Source organism: Amblyomma mixtum, chromosome 1, assembly GCF_055824585.1.
Source record: "Amblyomma mixtum isolate Tamu chromosome 1, ASM5582458v1, whole genome shotgun sequence".
Taxonomy (NCBI): Eukaryota; Metazoa; Arthropoda; class Arachnida; order Ixodida; family Ixodidae; genus Amblyomma; species Amblyomma mixtum.
In genome coordinates, this window is record NC_143012.1 from 225,160,854 (window position 1) to 225,188,317 (window position 27,464).

At 51.9% G+C, this 27,464-nt stretch overlaps 1 pseudogene; it reads right to left on the reverse strand.

The window, feature by feature from the left end:
• Window positions 1-24,894: 24,894 nt before the first annotated feature.
• LOC149371071 (uncharacterized) lies at window positions 24,895-26,982 on the reverse strand (annotated as a pseudogene).
• Between the last annotated feature and the right edge of the window lie 482 nt (window positions 26,983-27,464).

A 27,464-nucleotide genomic window follows, 5' to 3' on the forward strand; every position in this document is an offset into this window, starting at 1 on the left:
TTCGCGGGCTTTCTTTATATACCGGAAAAAAGTACCCCGCACCGCAGGAGATACGATGCTACAATAAAATGGATCGGTTGTTTATGAACCTGACAAGGTAAGTTGCTGGGCGAGTTGGTTCCGATATTCCATGACTACAGCGCAACGAACGGGACAAGAAGGACACAGGCAGAGACACAACACAACACAGCGCTGTGTTCTGTCTCTGCCTGTGTCCTTCGTCTTGTCCCGTTCGTTGCGCTGTAGTCATGGAATATGGGAGTTTATGAACCTGCTCTACAACCTAACGTAACGGTCTTGGCTCTAAATTGAATATTTTAAAATTTGCATAATTTATCTTTGTTAATTAACTAATTAAGCGCAATAAAACTATATTCTGAGGAGCGCGACATGAAGGCAAACAATGTATCGTTGGTTTCTGCGGGCTGCGGTATACCTCTTTTGAAATCCTTGGTTCAAGTTACGTGAAACACCCTGTATACATATGTGTGTGTGTATCCGATGACGCCTCGCCTTAAACGGCAACACATTTCGCGCTGTGCATTGCAGGTCGTTGTCTTCACCAACTTCCATCTGTGCGTAAGTCACGAAAAGAAAGGAAGCGCGCTTTCTTTCGCGCTTGCAGTTACGTGGCGCTGATGTCTACTTCGGAAAACCTGTTTCCGCATAATATTTCGTGGTTACAAATGATAAACTGCCCAGAATTTTTTTCGTTCCAGTGCTCCGCGGAATTCCTGCAGAAGAAAGTGAGTGGCGGCCTTCTGAAGAAGGTGGGAATGGGTCGGTGGACGTGAGTGGAGGATTGTAGGTTGGATATGCATTTATGGTTCTTCCAGAATATGGAGGCTACACACACACATTTATTTATTTATTTATTTATTTATTTATTTATTTATTTATTTATTTATTTATTTATTTATTTATTTATTTATTTATTTATTTATTTATTTATTTATTTATTTATTTACTTATTGTACCCTCAGGGTCAAAGGCATTACAGAGGGTAGTGGGTTACATAGAATAAAACAAAAGAATGACAGCGGAAACGTCATCATGGCCCTCGGATTGAAGGAAGCTTTCAACAACATGAGCCACGGAGCCATTCTCCGCGTGTGTTATGTCACGGGATCGGATAGTTTGGATTGGTGGACGACTGCGGCCGTCTACCATCCCCCATTGTGGGGGCCGGAGGCATCAACGTAGAATACGCCGGGTTTCGATCCATAGTGACGGGCCAGGGCTTCCGCCCGCGCCAGGCGCCGGCCATTGTGGTCCTCACGGTTCATGTTCGTGGGAAGAGGGCGCACATGGAGGGCGCATCTCCACTGGGATGCAATAAGTACGCGCTGTTTCATGAGAGTGGTGTGTTGGATGTGTAGTCGGGCAAGGAGGCGGCGACCCGGTGATGTATTCGAGAGAAGTGTGTATTGGTTGGTCAAGTGGGCTTCTCGGAGCTCCCGAAATGTGTTCACCATGCCCAGCCCCAGGAGGCGCTTGTTCGAGGTGTTCGCAGGGAGGTCCAGAGCCCGCTTAATAATTCTGCAGAGGAAGACTTCGAGTGAATCCTCGTCTTGCTTCCGCGGGTGGAGGTATGGAGTCGAATATAGAATACGACTGGTTACAAATGCATGCGCCCGCCGCAAGGCGTCCTTACATCGTAACCCCCCGGGCTTGTTATAAACCCGGCGGACCAAGCGACCCACCTGGTCTCCCACCTCACAGAGGTTGGCCAATGTTGTTTCTGACCGTCTGTCTTGATGTATAAAGAGCCCCAGTACCCGGACTTCACCAATTTCAGGGATTGGACCTGTCTCAAGAGACAATGAAATTTTGGCTGTGCACTTTGGTGAGGGGAGTATGTGAACAAATTCAGACTTTTGGGTGGAGCATTTTTGGGCTCCTGCTCACATGGACCTTGAGAGGAACGAGGCAGCTGACGCCGCCGCCCGCGCGCTCTCTCGTCGGACATTTACCTCCGACCTCGACGAACAGGAACTCGAATTCACTCCAGCTTACACCTTCAAAGACAATCTTTTACTTTATCAATCTGGCCATGGTCTTTATCCCCGTCCGTGTAAAGGTCTCTCAAAGGCGGAGGAGCGGCTTCTCCTTTGCCCGCACACTAATACTTTGCTGTGCCCGGCAGCTCAGACAATTCGACCCTTCTTTCTCGGGCAGCTGTCCGCACTGTGCGGAGAAGTCTGACAACGGCGAGCGAACTCTCGCGATCAACCATTAACTGCCACCTGCCAGGGTGGATGGGAACTTTAATGTAGATATAAAGACAAACAAACAGGAATTCCTTAGGAGTCATGTCGGAGAACATCCCGTTCCTTTTGCTCTAACGCCTCCCATGGCTGTGACAACCTGCCGAAATATTGCATAGACCTCTGCTTTGAGAACCAGGCATTGGTGCAGCAAGTCGAGCCTATATTTCTTCGACCACAAAGCTTCCTTCATGAAAATCAAGAACTGTTAGCGGAGTGTTTCTTGAGGAAGGCATTTGTGTGAAAAATAACAAGTCTGTAATTGTACACACATGTCTTGCTCGAATTCTTTGCCTCAATCTATCGAAAAGCTGGAACAGCTGATGTCTTGCGCTCAAATTTCGCATTTGGAAGTAACATAATTGTCAGCAATTTTTTCACATGCTCCATAAAGACACGCCTCAGGGATCGGTTATCTCCCCGCTTCTTTTCAATACTGCTATGGCGGGGTGGTGGTGGTGAAAACTTTTAATTAATTAAATAGAGTTTGGGAACCACAGAGTGGCCCCACTACATGGTCGGCGTCCCTAGTCCGGGGCACCGCATGACGAGGCAGCGTCTCTCGCCCGTTTCACCAGAGCCCTTTGGGACTCAAGCAAGGAGCATTTGAGGAGGGCAGTCTCCCATGGCGGGGCTAGCGAAGAGAACGGACGTGATCGATGGTATCAGGCATGCCATGTATGCGGATGACAATACGAACTGGGTGACGAAAGATCGATTGGCCTCAAAGAGGGAGGCACCACCGGAGAGTTAGAAACAGTACTGCAGCAAGGCACTGACGCGGTGCAACAATACGCGGGCACGCGTGGCCTAGCATGCTCCACGGAAAAGTCTGATTATTAGTGCTTCGGCCAATACGCAGAGGCAAACCCAAATGCGGACAACCCTGCAGTCTAAATCTAAGGTTAGAAGATGAAGAAATTAAAGAGATCGGCACTATCCGCATCCTAGGAATGTTATTTCAAGGCAATGGTCACAATGGCGACATGATCCAAAAGTTGGACAGCGTCACGCACCAAACATCTCGCCTCACCAAACGGATATCTAACAAGCACTCCGGGATGAAAGAACAGGAATTAATCAGACTTGTACAGGCCTTCATCATCAGCCGCATCAACTACGTGGCCTCGTACATGAAGTCTTACGCCATGGAACACGACAAATTGAACAGAATTATCAGAAGAGCATACAAGACAGCTCTAGGTCTCCTCATCAGCACCTCTACCGAGAAACTAATGGCTTTACGCATCCACAACATGGGGGAAGAACTTATCGAGGGCCACCTCTACTCGCAATATACGCGTCAAGCACTACGACAACGGGACGGTACATCCTTGCTGCCATAAGAATACATCACGAGAGCACAACGCATCCCAAAACAAGCTTCCCTGAGGAAGTTAGAAAAAAAAATCCTTTTCCCTCCACTGCCGAAAAACATGCACCCCGAATACCACGAAGCGCGCCGCCAAGACCGCTGCAAACACCTGCACGAACGCTACCACAAAGACGCTGGAGCGGTGTACACGGACGCAGCCGACCACGCCATAAATCGGGCCATGACGCCAGTCGCCACGGATGTACAGGGGGTCCTTCTCAGCGGAGGCACGATCAATACCAATAATACAGAAACTGCGGAAGAGGCGGCCATAGCCTTGACCCTACCTCAAACCACTACTATCATCTGGAACTCCAAACGAGCCGTTCAAAATTACGCCCGGGGTCGCGCGACAACCCACACGGCCAGAATCCTTCGAGACCTCACCCTCTCACACACGGTCAGCATCATCTGGGCACCCGCTCATCCCTCCCTTCCAGGCAACAAATCCGCCGGCGACATCGCCCGAGAGCTAGCGTACCGGGCAAAGGGAGAAGACGGAGGCGGCAGTAGCTCTCAGAAGTATGTACTGACCGCATACCAGGAACTTACGCAAGCCTACCGTCAGGACTGCAAACAATATCCTGCCGGCCACAAAACCCTAACTAAAGCCCAAGAAAACACCTGGCACCGTTTACAGACAAATGCGTACCCTCATCCCACAATTTACTCGCACATTTACCCGTACAAGTACACGGGTACATGTAAATTCTGCCCTCAGCCAGCCAACCTCACGCATATGATGTGGGGTTGCTCAAATCTTCCCAAACGACATAGTAACATTGGAAATATGGAGCAGTGGGATCCAGCTCAGATCCAGCCGTCCAAGTGGCGGCATGCAAGTGAGCTGCGGAGGCCGCCGGGGCTCAAGAGCTCCCGTCTGCATGATTCCGTCACCCTTCCCTTTTAAATTTGCGCACAAATAAAGTATTAAACAACAACAACGAAAGATTATAGCGTGCGGCCGACTGTGTAGACGGATATGCCAGATCCTGCGTACTGATGTGCTCCCCCGAGAAGTCCGAGATTCTCTGGGTATACGGGCCTCGGTACAACAAAGTCGACTTGCAGGTCACGCTGGCAGGAATTCCTATTCTGGAGGTCCCCCTGCTCCGAACACTCGGAATGCGCATGCCGCATGATCAGAAAGCAAGTCATACCAAACGGCGCCTGCAATGAGAATGATTCGCCAACCGGAGGAAAGGGATGAAGGAAGAGGACATGCTTAAGAAGGTTACGGCCCTCGTGCACTGCAGAACCACCTATAGTCCTCCTTATCAACTTCAACCAACGGGAAGGCGAACATGTGGTGGCCCTTCTCAGGAAGGCGCGTAAGACCACTATGGGTCCGCAATTACGAACTGCTACGGCCAAACTTACTGAGCTAGGAGTGACTAACACAAACAAGGAATTTAGGGGAGCGCAGATAGCCTCACAGAGGGAAAGGCTCCTGCCGACGACAACTGGGAGAGCTCTCTTGAGACGACTAGGCGGAGTAAATGAGATCAAGCTGACGGTAGACGTGCCGGATGAGGTCAGCTCCACGTTTAAGGTTGCACCAGCACCCAGACACATACATCCGACCAACAACATGGGAAAGAGGCAGGCCAGGGCCAGTAAAAGTGAGCGGGTCTATCGAAATTGCGATGATGCTGTGCACTGGGATGCAACAATGTACAAAAATGACCGGAATGCAGCGGTTGCGGTAATAGACCACAGGTACAAGTAATTGTTCGGCGCAACGCTGCGCAGTTGCATGGCTCGGGACGCTGTGGAGACCACATTTGCTTTAGCGGGCTCTTTAAGGAATAGAACCGAAAAGTTCCTGAAAACTACCACGTACTCCCAGGACATGTGCTGGAGCTTCATAAACGGCAGACAAAAGAATGGGACCGTCGATATCCTGAGAAAGGGGCTCTCATCGCAAGCAAATCTTCGGATTATACGAATATCTGGACTTTAAGACTTCAAAGGCAATCTTCAAGCCAACCGCATAACTCGAGGACACACCGACCGAGCAGCTCAGGGCGTTGAAGACGAGTCATTCGAGCTTCGGACGTATGGAGAGATATTGGAATACTACTGAGAAAGCAGAAGAAAGTACCCGCCACCGCAACACAAACTAGAGAGGCAGCGTCCGGTAACTTGGTGGCAGCTGGAGACAAATTCGTACCCATGCCTGTCTGTTTACAACAAAATGCACCCGACCGCATACAGGGGCACCTGTCCTTGGTGCGGTGATAGACCGACCCTCTCTCTTATTACATAGGGCTGTCAGTGTACCACTGCAGACCCGGTGATTCCAAACGCAAATCCGGAGCAATGTGGGAAGCTGCACTGTCCAGCTGTGAAGGGGAGAGCAGCTACGGCTGAATGACCGCTCGTGCCGGGCAGCAAAGGTCACCTGAGTCCTACCGCTGAAGACGCCGGCAACCGCATTTGATTTGGGCAAATGAAGTTATATATCTCTCTCTCATTTTTCAGCTACAAAGTCCGTCCGTTGTCCCTGAATTTCTTGACCACTTTCTTGGTGCACTTTCCTGATGAACCATAAAGTTCGCTGAACTTTATGGTGCATCATTCAGTCTCCAGGGGCGCTATGCCGGAAGGCCCGAGTTTGGCGCTCGCCCGAGTTTCATCCGAGTTTGCGATGGCGGCAGTCAGTGAACGAAGATAGCGCGGAACGTGCGCAGGAAGCGGACAATAAAATGTAGATATAAAGCCACGTAAAGGCGATACAAGCGCACCTTGCGCGCCTGTTTCACACTTCAAACACAATACACTGCGCAATACCAGGCCGCAGCGCTACCTGAAGTTATCAGTGCCATATCAGCAATCGCGAAATCGTGACTTCTCTGCTATCTATCTGCACACTCGCCGCTAGCGTGTTTGACACGCCTTTTCGGGCGCGTCATTTTAGATTGGACCGGTATATGCAAATTAATATCTGGAATTAAGCTTTCTTCCTCACCAGGAATCGATGATATTAGTCCGAAATTCCTGAAAAACACTGAAGCGTATTCTGCAGTATTGTTAACAAAACGTTTTTCGCAGTCCTTGCAATGTGGTGAACTTCCGGAGGACTGGAAAGTGGGGAAGGTGGTTGCTTTGCACAAGTCAGGTGACGTTCATTCTCCCACAAATTACAGACCGATCTCACTAACAAGCATTCCCTGCAAGCTACTGGAACATGTAATTTATAGCCATATAGTAACTTTTCTTGAGAGTAACTCTTTTTTCAGTATTCATCAACACGGTTTTCGAAAGAACTATTCATGTGAAACTCAACTTTTAGCCTTTACAAATGACTTGTTTTCAGCTCTTGATTCTAACTTAGTTATTGACTGCATTTTCATTGATTTCGCTAAGGCTTTCGATACTGTTTGCCATAGTTTACTACTTCTGAAACTAAGCAGACTTAACATTGATCCGAACGTCTTAAAATGGATTGAATGCTTCTTGTCTAACCGCACACAATTTGTAACTGCTAACGGCCATAGCTCTGATCCTTGCGGTGTAGCCTCTGGTGTTCCACAGGGATCAGTGCTGGGGCCGTTGCTCTTTCTAATTTATATTAATGACTTACCTACTAACATTTCTTCTTCCATAAAACTCTTTGCTGATGATTGTGTTATTTACCGTCAAATTAAAAGCTGTGCTGACCGCCTTACCCTCCAGTCGGACCTTAATCAGATTTCCTCTTGGTGTAACACTTGGCTAATGAAGCTGAATGTAAGTAAATGCAAGTTTATGAGAATTTCCCGCCACTCACCTACTCAAGTTTCCTGTGATTATTCACTATGTAATACTCCTTTAACCCATATTTCCACATACAAGTACCTTGGTGTGCATATTTGCAGTAACCTTTCCTGGCAAGCTCACGTGGACTATGTCACAAGTAACGCTAACCGTACTCTCGGTTACTTACGTCGCAACTTTTCTATGGCGCCCACTAACTTGAAACTTATACTGTACAAAACATTAGTCAGACCAAAACTTGAATATGCGTCGTCTGTATGGGACCCTCCTCTTAACTCACTAATTCTGAAAATCGAAGCCATTCAAAATCGGGCTGTCCGTTTCATTTTCTCTAACTATCATAGAACTGCAAGTGTAACTCAAATGAAAGCAAATTTAAACTTACCGGATCTTTCAATTCGTCGAAAAATTTCCCGTCTATGCCTATTTCACAAAATCTACCATTCAAACCATCATCTCAGAGATACGTTGCTTGTACCACCATCTTACATTTCATCCCGCAGCGACCACCAGTTCAAAGTTGGCGTACCCAGCAGTCGCACCAACTTACACTTCGCCTCTTTTATCCCCAAGACTGCTAAGGAATGGAACCACCTTCCCGCTTCCATCGCCTCCATTACAAACGCCGACCTCTTTAAAAACGCTGTAATTGATTTTACATTGTAGTGCTGCGTTACCTGTACTGTTTTTGTTTTGTACCACCCACTCCTCTCTGTAATGCTTCGGCCCTGAGAGTAAATAAATAAATAAATAAATAAATAAATAAAAGGCGTGTCTTCTCTTTCAGGCGCTATCTGTCTCTCCATTTCCGAAGACGAACAGTGCGCACTAGGTGCACTCTTGTATCAACCCTTTCTCCTCTCTCGAATACGTTAAAAGGCAACAGATAATATTATGAACAATTTGTTCATTTCCAAATGTATTTTAAAATCTGAATCCAATGAAGCGTTGTTGAAAAGCATAGCTTTAGGAAACTAACAAAGATTTGAAACTTTCTGCCGCTAGAGGCGATAGTGAGGCCATTGCTTGTAGCGTGGCTTGCATACGAACTAGAGCGGCAGCCCACCGTGTCGAAAACGAGAAAGTTCCTGCGGTGACACGCCGCCGGTAGCGCTGCCTTCGACTGGAAAGACTGGGCAACTACTACACGCTGAATCTGTCTTATTTTTCGGCCATTGCGATAATATATTTTATTGTGTCGTATATCAAAATATAGCAGTCATGCATCTTCTCGCTTGCATAATAAACAAAAGCAAAAAACTGAACTTCACTGCACCCCGGCGTCACTGCTGCTCTCTGCAGTGACCTCAGGTGGAGCTCTTCGCTGCTACGGCCGCTGCCGCACCCCGCTATGGCCAACCATTGCTTTTAGTACGCTCTTGGCGAATCTCAGCGGTAGAAATTGGCCGTGCGAGCGGCTGTGATGCGGTGTGAGAAAAAAAATTGCTGTTTGGCTGTATTCAATGATTCATTACGTATGCCTGTTGTGTGTGACGCCTCTTTAGTGCACTGCGGATGCGAAGAGCGTGCTACCCAGCGACACAAGTCAACCTATGTCATCAGACGCTGACTAAAAGCTGTGAAGGGGGTAGCGCGCGTATCTGCGTAGTATTTGTTAACGTCGCGCACTTCAAGGTTTTGCGGACTGGTTTGGTCACTAACGTCGATCGGCGTTGTATACCGCAGGGACATCGCATTAATATCATTCGGGCAGGTGAGGGATCCTGTTTGTAATAATGGAATCGGACTTATAACAGAGAAAGGTGTTACGGTTGTGAAGTACGCAGTGCTTGCGTGCTGGAAATTACAAACACTTTATTGCACTGGGTCTGGAGCAGCGATCGTTTGTCGATCCCAGATGTGTTTGACACATTGATGCTGAGCTTTATCACCGATGAAAGGACGGCCAAGCCAAACACCTGTGATGCGATCTTGTTGGAGTAGGACGTGCTCCAAGCACCGGTTCGTCGTCGTGATCCGTGTTTGACGCCTTTCAAACAGGTGTGACGCGCCTTCAGCGTTGTGCTGTGTCTTACCTGGTTGCAACAGGCTATAGTGTTGTGCAATCTTGGTATGCGAGCGAAGAAATTGGCGGCTGTCGCCACGTTCCGTGTCCTTCGCCGAGGTGCTTAGATTAATCAGCGATGACGTCCGTTTTGCCTGTTATATTTCGATGGTCAACATCGTCGATGTCTGTCAGCAATCAGCACAGCCGCGCAGCATACCTGTAGCCGGCAGGAATGTTGGGAGTGGCCCACCCATAGCGCGTACGCCTATAATTTATGTACGGCACGCCGGGAACGTGACCAATGGCTTTGATTGACAGGTGAACTCGGAGCTAAACTCGTGAACGGTGAAGTGCCCCGAATTCATCTCGGGACTGTCATGGCGGCAGCAGCAGCCTGGGTAATCGCTTCCTCTGACGGCAAATATCAGTACGGCCGGCTGGACACGTTTACTGCCTTGGCCGGCGACGCATACCAGCGACATTTTCGCCTCTCCAAAAAATCGGTACGGTGGTTGTGTAAATAGTTAGGCGACGACCCACGCCTGCGGAAAGTGCGTACCGGGCTTCATTCGCTTTCGGTCGAAGAGCAAGTCCTCTGCGCCCTCCGGTTCTTCGCGACCGGGAGCTTCCAGGGGGACGTCGGCGCAGACCGCTTTATTGGACGCCAATAAAACACTGTGAGCCGCTTTGTGAGGGACGTCTCCGACGCGCTTATCGACGAGGCTGTGCAGAAGCGGTTGCTCGCTTTGCCCACGACTGCGGCCGAGCGTGCGTATGTTGAGGAGCGTTTCCTTCTGCGCGGCGGCATCACAGACGTCGTGGGATGCGTCCACGGGACCTACATTGGCGTAAAGGCCCCTTCGAAGTCCAGCCCTGACATGGTGAAGGCCAACTATTTCACGAGGAAGGCACATTATGCATTGAACATTGCAATTAGTAAAAAATAATTGTTCTCGCCAAGTCCTTTGGGCTACTCTACATCATCATCATCATCATCATCAGCCTGACTACACCCACTGCAGGGCAAAGGCCTCTCCCATGTCTCTCCAATTAACCCTGTCCTTTGTCAGTTCCGCCACTGTATTCCCGCAAACTTCTTAATCTCATCCGCACACCTAACTTTCTGCCGTCCCCTGCTACGTTTGCTACTCTAACGCTACTCTACAGCACAGTGCCAAAGTCGGTCCCAGACTCTTTTGGCGAAGACTGGATCAGCCGCTAACCGGTTCCACAGAACAATTCATAACATGCCAGGTACTTTAACAGAGGCCCACAAAAAAAAAGTGGGCTCCTCGGCAACGGCGAATCGAAAGATGCAGATGGCCACTTGTTAATCGGGCCACTGCAGAGCACTCACCACTGTGCTAATTAATTAAATCCGACGAATGAATGTCATCTTTCGCACAAACCTCTCATTTGCATCTAAAAAGTATAGTCACAATGATGCAGAATAGGGAAGATAACCGCCACTGCTGACCAAAAGCCGGTGCGAGCTCATTGACAACGAATTTCGGAAAGCTCACATTAACGCGGTATGCATGAAATGAACAGATGCATGCAGTTCATTTCAGAACACGGCATAATATTCAAGCGATTCTGAAGAAAACGAGTTTTATCATTCAAGTCACGCGAAATGCAACTTGCGATGAAAAAAAAATGTGAGATAAAAAAGTTTCACCATGCGGGATATGAACCCACGCGCTCCCATTGCCTGTCGACTATCCGGAGCGACGCGTTAGACCACACGGCCACAAAACAGCGCGGAGTGATACACCTCTCTTTATTTTGTTTTGCGGACTACTTCCGTAGCATTCACAGCGTTGCACATGTACCTCGTCGCCATTGGCGGTCAGCTGATGACGGGCGTTGGTAGCGTTCCCTCGTGGTACAAAGCAAAATTTAATAATGCATAAATCACTCCAAAGCGCTTTAAATCCAAATCTTGCACACTATAAAATGCTTATAAAGGTGTATTAAGTGCATTATAAAATTCAACAAACCTCGTTTGTCTAATTGCACACGCAGTGCACTTGGTGGAGCGACACACAAATGAAAAGTGCACCGGCGGTTGGCTCACGTGACCCGTTCTTTGCAGACCGCCCAAGAAGCCGATGAGGTGGCGCCGATGTAATGATAAAGCACGGAATATATCCAGATAACCCAATGAAGTTTGAGGCGTGACGAGGGTGGGATTTTGTCTTGCTACCATTAGTTCACTCATCTGAGGGCGTCGCCAGAGCTCGGGAAGATTCCGAGTTTCAGCAAACTCGGGCCTTCCAGCATAGCGCCCAGAATAGAGTGTGCGGCGCGAGCTGCTATTTTGACATGTGCACCTGTCCCCGGTCGAAGGGTTACCATATTCGTGGAACCGCGAATGCACGACGGAGGCTCGGTGGCTGCTCTATTGTTTCCGGCGGCACCGTCGCCAGAGCGCTCGCTCTGTCTCTGTCCTGCCTCCGTACCACAGATACTTTCTAGCGCGCAGCTTTCTGCAGTGTTCAGTGTTTGAATGCCTGCAGTCGTCGTGTTTGTGCCAGTGGATGTTTTTTTTTTTTTTTCAAACTTCTCGCTTCCCTGCGTGTCAGTCATTCGCTCTGCTCATGTACATAGCTTACTGTGAGGACGATGTACGGTGGCCGATCGGTACGCGATGCGGCGCCAATGGATCTGTGAGCTTTGAGTACTCAGAAAAGCTGTCGTCGCCACTGGGCGCTTGACCGCTCAGTGACAGCTTTCTTCTCTTTTTTTTTTTATAAAGAACCTGGAGTGATTGTTCCCGAGACATACGAGTGCCCCGTATGCACGTGTGCGGAAAGGAAACATAGAAGGCAGAGGTTCGGAATGCAGTGAATTCTGTGCTGTGTACTCGGAACCACTTCTTTCCTAAGTATTCGGTTAGCCAATATCCTTTCCCCAGTCTTTGATAAGCTGACGGAAACTTGATTTTCCTTTCCCTAACCATCGATTGGTGAGAAGTGTCGCCTGATTTATGATTGGTGGCTGTCCCCGCTGAGGGCGGAGATAGAGTGCTTAAAGCTGAGTGCCCTTGGTTAAGCGGGGGCTGATTTTGTCTTATCAACGGTTCAGTAATGTTGTAAATATTTTTCTCCTTGCTCGTTTCTTCTTGTTTATTTATGTGTAAATAAATAGTTAAGCTTCTTTTCGCGTCATCGAGTAATGTGATTGTTTGCGAGTCCGAACCATCAATCCATCAAGAAACCCAATTTCATCATCATCAAATGTTTCCTCACGTCGCCACCTGAAGGGGAAACTCAACTTGAGTCACGTGTCCTGGGCCCACGAAATGAATGCAAGTTGAGTAGCTTGTCTGGCTGGGTGAGGAGTTTGTCACAGCTTTCCGCAGAAGGATCTGGCAGTAGGGTCCGGGGGGTGGGTTATTTTCGCATCAACAGAGGATGTGTGCCTCACTGAAGGGTTCTGCGTCGATGCAATTTGGGTATGTGGGGTCATATTACCTGTTCGTGATTAGTGATGGGCTGGTGGTGGTGATGGTAAACATTTATTGGAGTATGTACAGAGAGGGTTTTGGTCAGACCTTAAGGGTCTGACGCTTAAGTATTCAAGGAGGGGTGGGGAGTTCCTGGTCCGGGACCCCCCCTGGATTCTGCGGGGGCCCGGACTCAGCCACCAGGCCTTGTTGAGCCTGGAGGTCGGAGCAACCAAGCAAGGCAGCCTCCCAGTTCTCACGGGTAGTATGGGGGTCAGGTGGGAAAGAAGTATTTGAGGGGCAAGCCCAAGCCATGTGATAGGTGCCCGCGAACATTTCCCCGCAATGTGGGCACTTCCCTGGGAATGCAGGACTGAAATGCTTTAGTACTGCAGGGCACAGCACCGTGTTGGTGTATAGACAGAGAAGCAAGCGTTCCTCTGCATTTTTGAGGCCTTTACTGGGGGTGTGGCAGTGGCCGTTCAAATTTGGGTACAGCAGTGGAATGTCAAGCAAAGTGTGTGAGTTCCTCTTCCTGCGCTGGTTGTACGTGAGGTGATGTCCGGGGAGTGAGCGCGCCGGCGGCAGAATCAGCTGCCTCATTCCCCTCTATGCCTACATGCGCTGGGGCTCATACAATGGTGCGTTGGGCAGGAAAACCCTGGTACTCGCAAGCTTTTAGAATTTTGGAGGCCCTGTATGGGATGCGGCCTTGTTCAACGTTCCGGCAGGCGCTCCGAGAGTCGGTGATGACTCGAGACTCTGGGTCCGTGGCCACCAACGCGATGATGATTTCCTCCGCGTGAGTAGTGTTTGGGCACGGAAAGTGAGGGTATCAAAAGGTTAGCCTTGGTGGGCGACGGATGCAGTTGACCAGCCCCTGGTGGGGGCTAGCCGCGTCCACGTAGAACATTCCCGGCTTAGTGCCGTATTGCTGTGAGATGGCTTCGTGGAGTGGCTAAGAATTGACTGTTTCTGCAATCTGCGGATAAGGGTGGCTTGCTCTCGGTCGAGGTCGGAATGGGGAGGCGGGAAATGGCGTCTTGTCTCTTTATCGAAATTGGTGATGTCGGCAAAAGTCAGGGGGGCTTCAGCGAGGGCGTCTGGATCCGTGGGGCCGGCCGCCCAGATTGTTAATCCTCGGGCAAGTCGGCCGGCCCCTTCCTTTCCACAGTTGCCAGCACGGGCGGGTACCCAGATTAGGTTACCTTTGCAGTCGGGACAGCAGCCGCGTAGGGTGCGTGCAGTGGGAAGGAAGTCATCGGCGCCGCAATTTGACCTTCAAGGGGAGGAGTGGTGGTGTGGCAGCCACGTGACATATTGTTACGTGGCGGCCAGCCGAAGAATGAGACGTGGTGAACCATGAACAAGAGATGATTTAATGGCCGCTGGCCTATCGCGAAGGCTCCGTCCCGCGCCACTGCCAGCTTCGTCTTCGTCACACTACCCGGGGCCTCCGAGCGATCGTCCCGATCGGTGACGAACAGACGGCGAAATGGCGATGGTCCTGAGTGGGGGGTTGAACAGTATGTAGAAGATGGTGCAGTGCTGGCCGCCACGATGAGAAAGATGAGAGAATGAGTCCCGGTCCACGAAGCATCCGGGCCGTAGGGTGCCAGGAGCTGACGGCCGAGGTTTTTGGACGCACCGGACGGCAGGGGCAAGGGGGGGCGGTGCCCTCATGTCTGGGCAGGGTCTTGGGTCGGTCGGGTCTTGGGTCTTGTGGGTCTTGGGTCGGTTGTGTCTTGGGTCGTCGTGTCTTGTGGTCCGGGCGGGGGACGGGGCAGGAGTGAGCGGCGAGGTCGGTTCAGGTCAGGCGGGCTGGGGCACGGCCGTGCGGGGCGGACCAGGTACTCACGGCCGCCGTCCATGGCAGGCGCAGGACGCCGAAGCTCCGTGACTAGGATGGCGATGAAGGGTCCCAGCACCTCCACCAAATGTTACGTGGCGGCCAGCCGAAGAATGAGACGTGGTGAACCATGAACAAGAGATGATTTAATGGCCGCTGGCCTAGAGCGAGCGCTCCGTCCCGCGCCACTGCCAGCTTCGTCTTCGTCACAATATCTTCTCTCATTCCCTCCTTTATCTCTTGCCTTAAGACGCGGTTCGGGGGTACACCAAGATATGACAGTTACTACGCTATTTCCTTTCCTCAAAAACGAAAACAAACATAACAAGTAGACCGCAGGCATTCATTGGATGATTTTGACGAAAGGAAAGGCGCACAATTGGTTCTTGGGTCAGTGGACACCTCAATCTCGCTTTCATGTACATGGCGTTGATATACACCCGCAAAAACAAGCTTTCGCTCAATATTTCGAGCTTAGCAGTGCTAAACCGGCACTAATTTTTTGATAAACGTGTTGATATGCAAACATTAACTTAAAGATTGACGTAGAACATCGGATGCAGAAATACATCGATAACAAATGTCCAAAAGCTTTCAAAACTTAATAAAGTTTGGCTACGTTTCATCGAAGTATCAGTTTACATTCAAGCGTTGTACAGAAACACCGTTCAATACATTCGGCAAAGTTTTGACCGCCGAACACGTACCGGTGCAGCAGGGGTATGCCTTTGCTTGTTAAATCGTCCCTCCATGTAATAACGCGTGTGCAGAACAGTTTTTTTTTAAAGGCGGGAGCCTTTAATGCCTCGTTGTTGTCGACAGACGGTTGTCAGCAGAGGTGTAACTCTTTTGACGGGTGTCCCCCCGAGATATCTGAGACAGTTACTGCGTAATATCGTTTCCTCAAGTACAATTTTAAGGCGGAAGCCTTTAATGCCTCATCGTTGTAAGCAGGAGCTGTCGACAGAGAATGTCACGCTTTTCAGTTGGTCGACACGGTCGTCACGTCACAGTGCGCGAATTTCAATCGGGGCCAATTGTACTTTGGCTACTAACCATGCAACCAATTAAAGAGGTCGTATAGTGATGCTCCAAGTAAGTTTGAGTTTAGTTAATTGCTTACTTAACTAATTAGTCTAATTAACCTTTCTAGTCCGACCAGATAAATAAATAAAACCAAGTAAGAAATTGGCCGAGCTTGGGAATCGAACCCCGGTCTCCGGAGTGCGAGTCGAGCACGCTTCCACTCCGCCATGCCAACACGATGGTTCGGAATGAACAAAGGTGCGTCTAGTGAATACGGTGTCTTCGTTCACTCCCATCTTCCTCCCTTCCCGTTACGGTGAGGTTTAGGTGTCCACCGAGATATGATAGACAAATACATTTCCTTTCCTCAGAAACCAATTTACCGACGAGCAAGGCGTAATTGTCCGCGTTTCAGATTGGTCCAAATTGTCGTGACGTAACCGCGCGCGAATTTTGACGTGTGTCCACCGCAATATGTGAGACAGTTACTGCGCAATTTCCTTTCCTCAAATACAATTTTCATTTTCTTCATTACGGCCCCTCTTTCTTCTTTCACTCACACTTCCTCCCTTCCTGTACGGTGCGGCTCAGGTGTCCACCGAGATGACAGAGAATTACAGCCCCATTTCCTTTCCTCAAAAAGCGTTGCGTTCAAAGGGCAACGCATCGCGCCGAACGGGTGGTGGCGTTCCTTGGACTCCATGGCAGCGCTACAACACTCTGTCGCGTTCCACTTCTAAAGGCGAAGCTTAAGCGTCATTAATTGGCAGTTAATTAATGCACCAACAAAATGTGCAGTGAACAATCACGTAGCAGAATGCAGCACTCAGGCTTTCGCCTTTCAGCACTTTAGCCGCTAAAGTTCCTCGTAATTTTTCATTTTCTTCATTACGGCCTCTCTCTCTCTCTCTTTCTTTTACTCTCACTTCCTCCTTTCCTATACTCAGATGTCCACCGAGATGACAGAGAATTACTCCTCCATTTCCTTTCCTCAAAAACAGTTGCGTTTAAAGGCCAAGGCATCGCGCCGAACGGGTAGTGGGATTCCGTGGACTCCCTGGCAGGCTACTACACGCTGTCGCGTTCCACACCTAAAGGAGAAGCTTAAGCGTCGTTAATTAGTAGTTAATTAATATGTAGTCATTAATGGGTAATTACACATTTATTAGTAATTTGCCAGTACTTAGTAATAAGTCATTATGTCTGACATCATGAAGTGGCGACGTCACTAGTGCCAAAGAAGCAGTCAAAGCGGTGCGGAAAACGCTTTCGCCTCTGCGTACTTTAGTTATCTGTCCTCGCTACGGCGAACGCGGCTTCGGCCGCTTACCTGTTTTTTCAGCAGCGTCCGCTTCGGCGGACGCAGTTGTTGCTGCGACGCGCGTCTTTTCTTTCCTTCTCTTTCCTCTGATCTTTTAACTCTCCTCTATCTGCACGTGGTGGTGGTGGTGAAAACATTTATTACGAATGAGCAGGAGGTATGTTTGGATCAGCCCGTAAGGGACCGATCCTTACAAACACTAGGTGGAGGTCCCTAGTATGGGACCCCAGTGGCGGTTGCCGCCGCCCGGGCGCGCCCGACGAAGGCTCGTTGGGCCTGTAAGTCCTGGCATCCGAGCAGGGTCGCCTCCCAGTCATCCCGGATTGGGTTGGGGATGGGGGGAATAGCGGGGTTGGAGGGGCAGGCCCACACCATGTGATAAGTGTCAGAATACACTGCACTACAGTGTGGGCAGCTGCCGCTAAAGGAGGGGACAAAATGTTTTAGCGCTGCCGGGCACAGCAATGTATTGGTGAGAAGGCGGAGAAGGAGCCGCTCATCCGCCTTCTTCAGGCCTTTACATGGGCTAGGGTAAAGGCGATGACAATTTTGATAATATGTTGTAATATCTTTGAATGTATAGACCGGATTAAAATCGGGTTCCTGATCGGATGGGGAGGAGAAAACAGCCCGGTGAGAGAGCGCGCGGGCGGCTGCGTCTGCTGCCTCGTTTCCTGCCAACCCCTGATGAGCAGGGGCCCATATGAGGTAACGGTGTGCGGGGTCCGTATCCCGTATGCAATTTTGGTATATTCGATAGGCTAGGAAGGGAGTGCAGCCTTGTTCGACGTTCCGACAGGCCCCTCGCGAGTCGGTGATTATGTATTTTGAATTGGAATGTGAGGCCGCGAGAGCAATCGCGACCTCTTCTGCTTGTGTTGCACTGCGGGCTCTGAAAGTTAGGCCGTTAACTGTGTTGCTGTTGTGAACTACCGCGGCCGTGTACCATCCCCCGTGGTGAGGACCGGAGGCGTCCACGTAGTATACACCTGTTCTGTTGCCATAATATCGGGCTAGCGCTTCCGCTCGTGCCAGGCGCCGACCATTATGGTCTTCATGTGACATGTTTGCTGGAAGAGGCCGCACGTGGAGGGCACGTCTCCACAGTTCCGGGATGCGAAACCTGTCTTCCATTGGAGGGGTGTGTTGGATATGGAGTCGAGCAAGAAGGCGGCGACCCGACTCGGAGAACGCGCGCGTTCGCACGGGGAGTCAGACGTGCTGCTCGTCGGCTCCGGCGATTTTCAGCCGGAGCAGCGGAAGTTTCCGCCTGACCCTAGCAAGATCATCCCCAACGTGCACCGAAAGCTGTCGGGAACATCTGGACACCAGTTTTTTCCATTGTGGGCCCGGTTAAACCCCTTTTTCGGGCAACACATGGCCCGATCGGGCCGGTGGCGCGGCTAGGTCTAACGCCCGAACCGGTACCCGGCACATCGGGGCCTCTGGCCACTGACGCCAGTATGGCTGCTACTCAAATCTCCTGCCGAGGCTACGACCCCGAGAACATGCACTGGACAACGGTTAACCCAGCGGCAACCGAAGGCCCAGTTTCGGCAACGGTTACCCCAGCGGCAACCGGAGGCCCAGATTCGGCAAGATTTCGCAGCGCCGCGTTGAACGCCGCAGTGCTGCGCCGAGCGCAAGACCAAGCCTTCAAGCCGGCGTCCGTAGACGCGGCCGGCGTTCACGCCGGAAACCAGCAGTCACCCGCCCCGCGCGCGGCGGGCCGCAGTCGGCGACTTCTCACGAAGTGGAAACCGCCTGTTATTCCCAAACCTGCTCCAGACGACTACGTCGTCGTCATCAAGCCCCGGACCCGCGTCTCGTTGTACGAGACTTTCCAGGAGACCGGCTACGGCCGGGCGTTCACGGCTCTCCTGGGCACGCAACCCGCAACAGACCTTACCATAATACCGGTAAGAGAACAAAACCTCATTATTGTTCAGACTGCGAAACCTGAGCTAGCCGACCATATCATCGGCGAATTTGAACTTAATGGACCCGACGGGAGGGTCCCCCTTGTGGGGCACCTGCGCCAAGACGGCAAGGACGTCTGCTACGGCGTCATTACCGTCCGTAACTCTGAAACTACGGACTCGCTCCGTACTAAGCTCCAATGGCGCTACGGCACCATCGTGGAAGTGCGAAAATTTGGGACATCCAACAAAGCGAGACTGACTTTCGCCGGAACAGAGAAGCCACGTTTCGTGCACTACGACTCGGAGCTTGTACAAGTTAGGCCTTACCAGCGCACCATTCCAGCCTGCCGACATTGCGGTGTGGTCGGCCACCGCGTGGACGCCTGCCCCGGCCAGAGGCTGGACCGGTGTGGCCTGTGCGGACAGCAGGCTCTACTCGTTGAGGGGGTGCGGGCCCCTCACCAGTGCAACCCAAAGTGTTCATTGTGCGGCGGGGCCCATGCCACGGGGGGCCCTGCGTGTACGGCTAAATATCGCGCTATCCAGCCCCCACATGCCGAGCGCGGGCGTAAATCGAAGCGGAACCGACGCAAGCGTGGCAAGCGTCGCCCGGACAAGCTGAAGGCCAAGGCTGCCGACCAAGCCATGGACCAGCCTGTGAATTCCTCTACCGGGAGCCAGGGAAAACCTCCAGCTGCGCCACCGCCGCCTCAAGCCGGTGCAGCGAAGCCCCTCGGACCTCCCCAGAACGGCGGCTCCAAGACGTGGGCAAACGTTGTCAAGCAACACTCCCAGGTGAGCGGCGCGGGCAGGGCAGCTTCTCCCTTCCCTCCCCCTTCCCAATCCCAACCACGGCCAATCTCTGCCGAACAAAAAGAAATATCTGCTCTCCGCGAGCAGGTTGCAAATTTTCAAAAGCGTCTCGCAATAGCGGAGGCCCGCCAAAATTCCCCCAACCACACCTCTGCCTCACCCGCAGCAGAGGCAATGGAAAGCGACGCAACCCCTTCAGGACAGGCTGCGCATGCCCTCACGGCACTCGAGGCGAGAGTGAGCGCGCTCGAAACTCAAGTGAACAACAGAATATCCGCATTAGAAACGCAAATCAATGCCACACTTACGGCGGCACTCAACAAAATTAGCCATCTTGCGGCATCTATCCCAAACCTCATAACCGCTCAGTTCGCTCAACTCACCCGCGCTCCCAAGCGCGCTGGCCCGCTCAAAACCTTCGCAGGCCGGCAGCTCAAAGCGTCTAGGCGTCGAATCGCCGGAGAAGAAGAAGAGGTCCCCTGTGCCATCCTCAGTGTAGAGAACGCTCCTCTCTTTGGAGCCACTGGCTCTCAAGCCTCCTCTCTCCAAACTCACAACTCTACCCTTGATCATGGCGGGCACCCCTAGAAATAGGAAGCATCCGCGAAGCAATTCGATCCCTATTCAAATTGTACAGTGGAACTGTCGCGGATTCAAGGCACGCACAAAGCGAGCCGATCTACGCCTTTTCCTTACAACTTTCCCAGAATTACCTGCTGTGGTGGCCCTTCAGGAGCCAGGAAATGGCGCCACCCTTGCCAGTTACACGGTGTACCAGCAGGATGCGCAGAGCTGCCTCTGCGTACATAAAAATTACACGGCCTCCCAGGTTGACCTGGATCTTAGCGCTAATTTCTCCTATGTAATGGTGACGATCCTTCCGCTACGCAAACAGGACCCCCCATTGCACATACTCAACATTTACTGTCCCCCAAAGCTACCAAATGTTACATTCGCAGATATCTTCAGCCGGGCTTTGAAGGTGGCGAATCGGGATCCCCTCATAATCGTTGGGGACTTTAATGCTCCCAGCACCTTATGGGGGTACACACGTGAAGAGAAACGCGGACGCAAGTTGGCGGAGCTTGTTTCCACACTGGGCCTTACTCTTCACACGGATCCCGCGCAACCCACTCGTATAGGTAACTCCGTTACACGCGATACGTGTCCGGACCTCACCTTTACGAAAAATATTCGCTATGCAGATTGGAGGAACACCGAGGAATCCCTCGGTAGCGACCACTGCATAATTACCACTACAATCCATACCAGGCCACTCACAAGACCACAGGCCAATGCAAAACTACCCGACTGGACCAAATTTAGGAGCAGCTACACCAATCCTCAATCGATAATGGACCAAGGATACTCAACGTGGTCCCAACACATAGTATCCCACTTGAAATCAGTCGAGCAAAATGTTCAACTCTCAGAGGCGAGCCCGGCGGTGGATAACCACCTCCTCCACCTCTGGGAGGCACGACACAGCCTAGTCCGCCGCTGGCGTCGTCAAAAACACAATTGGAAACTCAAAATTCGCATCGCGGATATCACCCAACAGGCGGCACAATACGCGGCCCAACTCGCCGACTCCAATTGGGTGCACCGATGCAACACTGCAGCTCGGCAAATGTCGAGTCGGAGTACGTGGCGCCTCTTCCGCGCCCTTATTGATCCGGCACAAACCCGTACTGAGACACAAAAACAGCTTCAAAGGGCTATACATAACTTCACTGGAGACACGGCCAAACTGGCCGATGCGCTCCGCGACAAATATTTGAGTATACACCAGGATCCCCGTGGTCAGGCGTACTCGTATGCAGGTTCCGAGAACGCGGATTTGGATCAACCGTTCCAGCTCCATGACCTAAAAGCGGCCCTGGCTAAAATGAAGCGAGGTACAGCACCAGGCCGGGACAAGGTGACGGTAAAGCTTATTGCCAACCTCCCAGATCCCGCCTACGAAACTCTCCTCGATTACTTCAACACTATCTGGATTGGAGGCACACCACTCCCCATAGATTGGAAAACGGCACTAGTAACTTTCATTCCCAAGCCAGGTAAAGCCATTAACACCGACAACCTCCGGCCCATCTCCCTCACCTCGTGTGTGGGGAAGCTGATGGAGACTATGGTCCGCGACAGATTGTCGGCTTTCCTGGAACAGCAAAACATTTTCGCAGACACCATGTACGGTTTCCGCCCACACCGGTCCGCACAAGATGTCCTGTTGCAACTTCACAAGGAGATTCTCGACCCCGTCGAGCACCCCAGCAATGATAAAGTAGTCGTCGCACTTGACCTGCGGGGGGCTTTCGACAATGTGACCCACGAGATCATCCTATCCCATTTGTCGCAAACAGACTGTGGGCGCAATACTTTCAATTATATCAAACAATTCCTTACAGATCGCCAATCCTATATCCGGCTGCAAGACACAGAATACTGCCCATATCAACTTGGCACACGAGGGACCCCACAGGGAGCTGTCCTCTCGCCATTACTATTTAATCTGGCCATGATGAAGCTCCCTACCCAGCTGGCAGAGGTCGCCGGTGTGCAGCACGCTCTGTATGCGGACGACATCACCCTCTGGGCAACACAACAATCGGTTGGAGACATCGAGACCAACCTGCAACAAGCGGCAGCTATTGTGGACGAATACGCTCGTCGCTGTGGTCTTGAATGCTCCCCGAGCAAATCTGAATTTGTGCACATACGCCCCAACTCAAAGTGCACAACCAAAATTGCCCTTTCCCTACTTAGCGGACCGATACCTGAACACGAGGAGATCCGGGTACTGGGGCTTTTCATTCATCATAGGCGCAAGATAGACACTACCCTAAACAAGCTACGTAAGGTGGGGGACCAGGTGGGTCGGATGCTCCGCCGGGTGTCCAATAAAAGGGGGGGACTACGATGCAAAGATGCCCTGCGGCTGGCCAATGCATTCGTGACCAGCCGGATTTTATATTCGGCTCCCTACCTCCACCTACGCAAATGCGATGAGAATGCCTTAGAAGTAGTTCTCCGCAAGATTTATAAGAGAGCGCTCGACCTCCCCATAACGACGTCCAACAAGCGTCTCCTCGGTCTGGGGACGACCAACAACTTTGGGGAGTTACGAGAAGCTCATCTTAACAATCAATACTTGCGCCTAAGCAAAACACCTGCGGGGAGCCGCCTTCTGACCCGCTTACACATATCCTACGCAACACATACAGAAGAACGGGTCCGCATCCCTGAAGCCTGGCGCTTTGCACTCCAGGTGCGACCCCTTCCGAAGAACATGACTGCAGACACCCATGATGGTCGCCGTCTCGCGCGGGCGGAGGCTATTTCTCAACAATATGGCCATAAGCCAGGTGTCTTCTATGTGGATGCGGCCGGCCCACACCATGGGGGTTGGTACACGGCGGCCGTCATCCACCAAAACACTACAGTTCAGGGCCTTACTTTCCGTGCCCCAAACATTACATTTGCGGAAGAGATCGCCATTGCACTGGCCGCCGCAGATCCACAGTCCCGAGTCATTATTACGGACTCCAGGGGCGCCTGCCGCAATATTGAGCAAGGGTATATTCCAGACCGTGCTTTCAAAATTCTCCACGCATGCGAATACACAGGGTTTCCGACCCATCGTACCATCGTGTGGGCTCCGGCTCATGCGGGTCTTGAGGGGAACGAGGCAGCCGACGCTGCCGCCCGCGCGCTTACTCACCGGGCGTCGCCTCATCCGCAGCCTGATCCGGAATTCAATTTCAATCCGGCCATCACCTTTAAAGAGATCACCTCTCTTTATCAAAATTTTCATGGTCTCTATCCCCCTCCCTGTAAAGGCCTCACCAGGGTGGAGGAGCGCTGGCTTCTCCGCCTCTATACCAATACTGTACTGTGCCCGGCAGTACTTATGCACTTCAATTCTTCTTTCTCGGGCGCGTGCCCACACTGTGAGGAGGAGTTTTCGGACACCTACCACATGGTGTGGGCATGCCCTTCCAATCCTGCCTACCCACCCCACCTCCACCCCACTCGAGAGGACTGGGAAGCTGCCCTGCGCGGCTGCTCCGAACTCCATGCCCAACAGGCATTGGTAGCTAGAGCCCGGGCCGCTGCGGAAGCTACAGGGATCCCGGACTAGGGATCCCTCCTAGTGTTTGTAAGGGGCGGGCCCTTCCGGCTCGCCCCATCGACCTCTCACTGTAAATAGGAATAAAAGTTTTCCTCCTCCTCCTCCTCCCGACTCCGTTAGCGACAAGCGCGTGTACTGGTTTGTAAGGTGCGCCTCCCGGAGCTCCCGGAAAGTATTCACCACCCCAAGAGCCATAAGCCGGCTGTTTGAAGTAGTGATGGGGAGGTCAAGGGCACGTTTAACAATTTTGCGAAGGATGACCTCAAGGGCGTCCTCCTCTTGTTTCCGTAGGTGGAGATAAGGAGTCGAATAGAGAATTCGACTAGTTACGAAGGCGTTTGCCAGCCGCAAGGCATCCTTACTTCGTAACCCTCCGTGTTTGTTGGAAACCCGGCGGACCATGCGGCCCACCTGGTCCCCCACCTTACGGAGTTTGGCCAATGTAGTGTCTGGCCGCCTGTGTTTGTGGATGTAGAGTCCGAGTACCCGTATCTCATCACTTTCACGTATGGCACCACTCTCAAGAGAGAGAGATATTTTAGTTCTGCACTTCTGTGAGGGGCGGAGGTGCACAAATTCCGAGCGACGGTCGCTAGGCAATGGCGTCCACTGACCCAAGGAGCCAGTTATTAGCGCTTCCTTTCCATAAAATAATCGGAGTGTAAAACGTCAACGCCAACACCAATGAACACAAAGAACGCCGAACTGACAACGGCGACGGTGACGGCGACGCCGCGAAACGGGAGCCAAAGAGCTCGCTCTAAAAAACTGCAATCAAAATAGAGACCGCAGTCACCAAAGAATAAAAACCTCACATGCGAGAAGCCCGCCACGCGCCAAGCGGTTCGGGAAAGCGGCGGTGGTGGTGGTGAAAACTTTTATTTTGTGAAATAGATTTTGAGAGCCACAGAGTGGTGGTGGTGAAAAACTTTAATCAAAGAGAGCTTGAGGGTTAAAAAAAAAAATAAAAAATAACCCTGCTGCATGGTCGGTATCCTTAGTCCGGGACACCGCATGACGAGGCCCCGTCTCGCGCCCGCTTGACCAGAGCCCTTTGGGACTCCAGTGTGGAGCAGTTGAGGAGGGCAGTCTCCCATGCCTCTCGGGTGGGGGTGGGGGAGGGGGGAAGGTGAGGATTCTGAGTACATGCCCACACCATGTGAAAGATATCGCAGATCTCTCCACAGTGCGGGCAGCGCCCATCTGTGTTCGGATCGAAGTGTTTTGCTATTGCAGGACAGAGAAGGGTTCCTGTCTGCAGGCGCCGCAGAATTCGCTCCTCCGCTTTACTCAGCCCCTTGGCAGGTGCCGGGTAGAGACGGTGGCTGTCGCAATAATAAATTAGGATTTCGCGGAACCGCAGAAGCGGTTTATGAGCTTCTGAGCCATGAGAGCTAGGATGAGGAGCCCGGTGTGTGAGCGCTCGGGCGGCCGCATCAGCGGCCTCATTGCCTCGTAGACCCTGGTGGCCAGGAGCCCAGATCACTTTTGTGCGAGTTGGATCGGCGAGAGCGCGTCTTAGAATTTGCGAGGCCAGAGGTGATATTTCGCCTGCAAGATAATGTTCACAGGCCCGGCGAGAGTCTGTGATAACCGTTTTCGATTTTGGATCGGCGGCAGCGAGAGCTATTGCGACTTCCTCCGCTCGTGTGGCCCCGCTACATGGTCGGCGTCCCTAGTCCGGGACACCGCCCCGTCTCTCGCCCGTTTCACCAGAGCCCTTTGGGACTCAAGCGAGGAGCAGTTGAGGAGGGCAGTCTCCCATGCCTCTCTAGAAGGGGTAGGGGAAGAGGGGAGGTGGGGATTTTGAGTACATGCCCACGCCATGTGGAAGATATCAGAGGTCTCCCCACAGTGCGGGCATCGCCCATCCGTGTTAGGATCGTAATGTTTTATGATTGCAGGACAGAGTAGAGTACCTGTCTATAGGCGCCTTAAAGTTCGCTCCTCCGTCTTACCCTTTGCAGGGGCCCTTTGGAGGGCCCCTTTGCAGGGGCCGGGAAAGGCGGTGGTTGTCGCTATAATGCGTTATTATTTCCCTGAATCGCAACAGCGGCTCGTTAGTCTCCGAGTCAGAAGAGCTGGGATGAGAAGCCCGGTGAGTAAGCGCTCGAGCAGCCGCATCAGCGACCTCATTACCTCGTAAGCCCTGGTGGCCAGGAGCCCAAATGATTCTTTTCGGTGTTGGATCAGTGGCAGTCCGTCTTAGAATACAAGCAGCTAAGGGGGAGATCTCCCCTGCCAAGTAATGATCACATGCTTTTCGGGAGTCCGTGATGATTATTCTCGAATTGGCGTGGGCGGCAGCAAGCGCTATCGCTACTTCCTCGCCTCGCATTTCATTGTAGGTTCGAAAGGAGAGTCCATTAACGTGAATTTCCTGGTGAACGAGCATTTCCTGGTGAACGACAGCGGCCGTGTAAAATCCCGTGGACGATGGACCTGCTACGTCTACATAATACACACCGGGTCGGGAGCCGTATTGTCTCTCAAGAGCCCGAGCCCGCTTTTGTCATCTGTTTTCGTGCATGTCGGTGTCCATGTTACGGGGGAGCGGGGAGACCCAAAGCATATGGCGCCACAGTACTGGGATACGCTCCACGTCCTCTGGAGTGCAGTTGTGTTGGATGTGTATGCGATTTAGCAGGTGGCGCCCAGGGGCCGTCTGCATGAGCCGCGTGTATTGGTTCACGAGGTGGGCCTCCCGCAGCTCCTGGTAGGAGTTTAGCACCCCCAATGCCTTGAGTTTGGCATTAGAGGTAGCCACCGGGAGATCCAGGGCTCGCTTAGTTGCCTTGCGGATGACGGCGTCTATTCGCGCCTCGTCTTGCTTAGTAGCGCGGAGATATGGCACGGCGTAGAGGATACGGCTAGTCACGAAGGCATAGACGAGCCGAAGCGCGGCCCTGCCCCGCAGACCGCCCCGCTTGTTGGAAACGCGGCGGATCATGCGCCCTACCTGTTCGCCTACTCTCTTGAGTTTCACAATGGTGGAGTCCGGTCTGAGTCTGTGGTGAATGAAAAGGCCCAGAATACGGAGCTCCTCCACCTCTCTAATAGGACCTCCTGACAGAGAGATGTCTATTGCTGTATTGCTGTCCTATCCTTTGGGTTCGCTCTAACATGCAGAAGCTCCGATTTCTCTGGAGCACATTGGAGCCCACAGTCAATAGCATACGCATCGACTATGGAAGCGGCCTGCTGAAGGCGGTCCTCCATGTCCCCAAGGCTCCCCTTAGTGGTCCAAATTGTAATGTCATCTGCATATAACTCGTGTTGAATGCCTTCCACCCGGGCCAGTTGGCTTGGGAGGCGCATCATAGCTATGTTGAGCAGGAGTGGTGATAACACCGCTCCCTGAGGGGTACCTCGTGTTCCCATCATGTGAGGGCCGTATTCCTCGTCCTCAATCCGAAGAAAGGCCTGGCGATTAGTCAAGAAATCTCTTACATACGCGTAGGCCCCAGCCCCACAATCGGTAGAACACAAGTTGGTCAGGATGCTTCCGTGTTTAACATTGTCGAAAGCCCCTTTCAGATCAAGG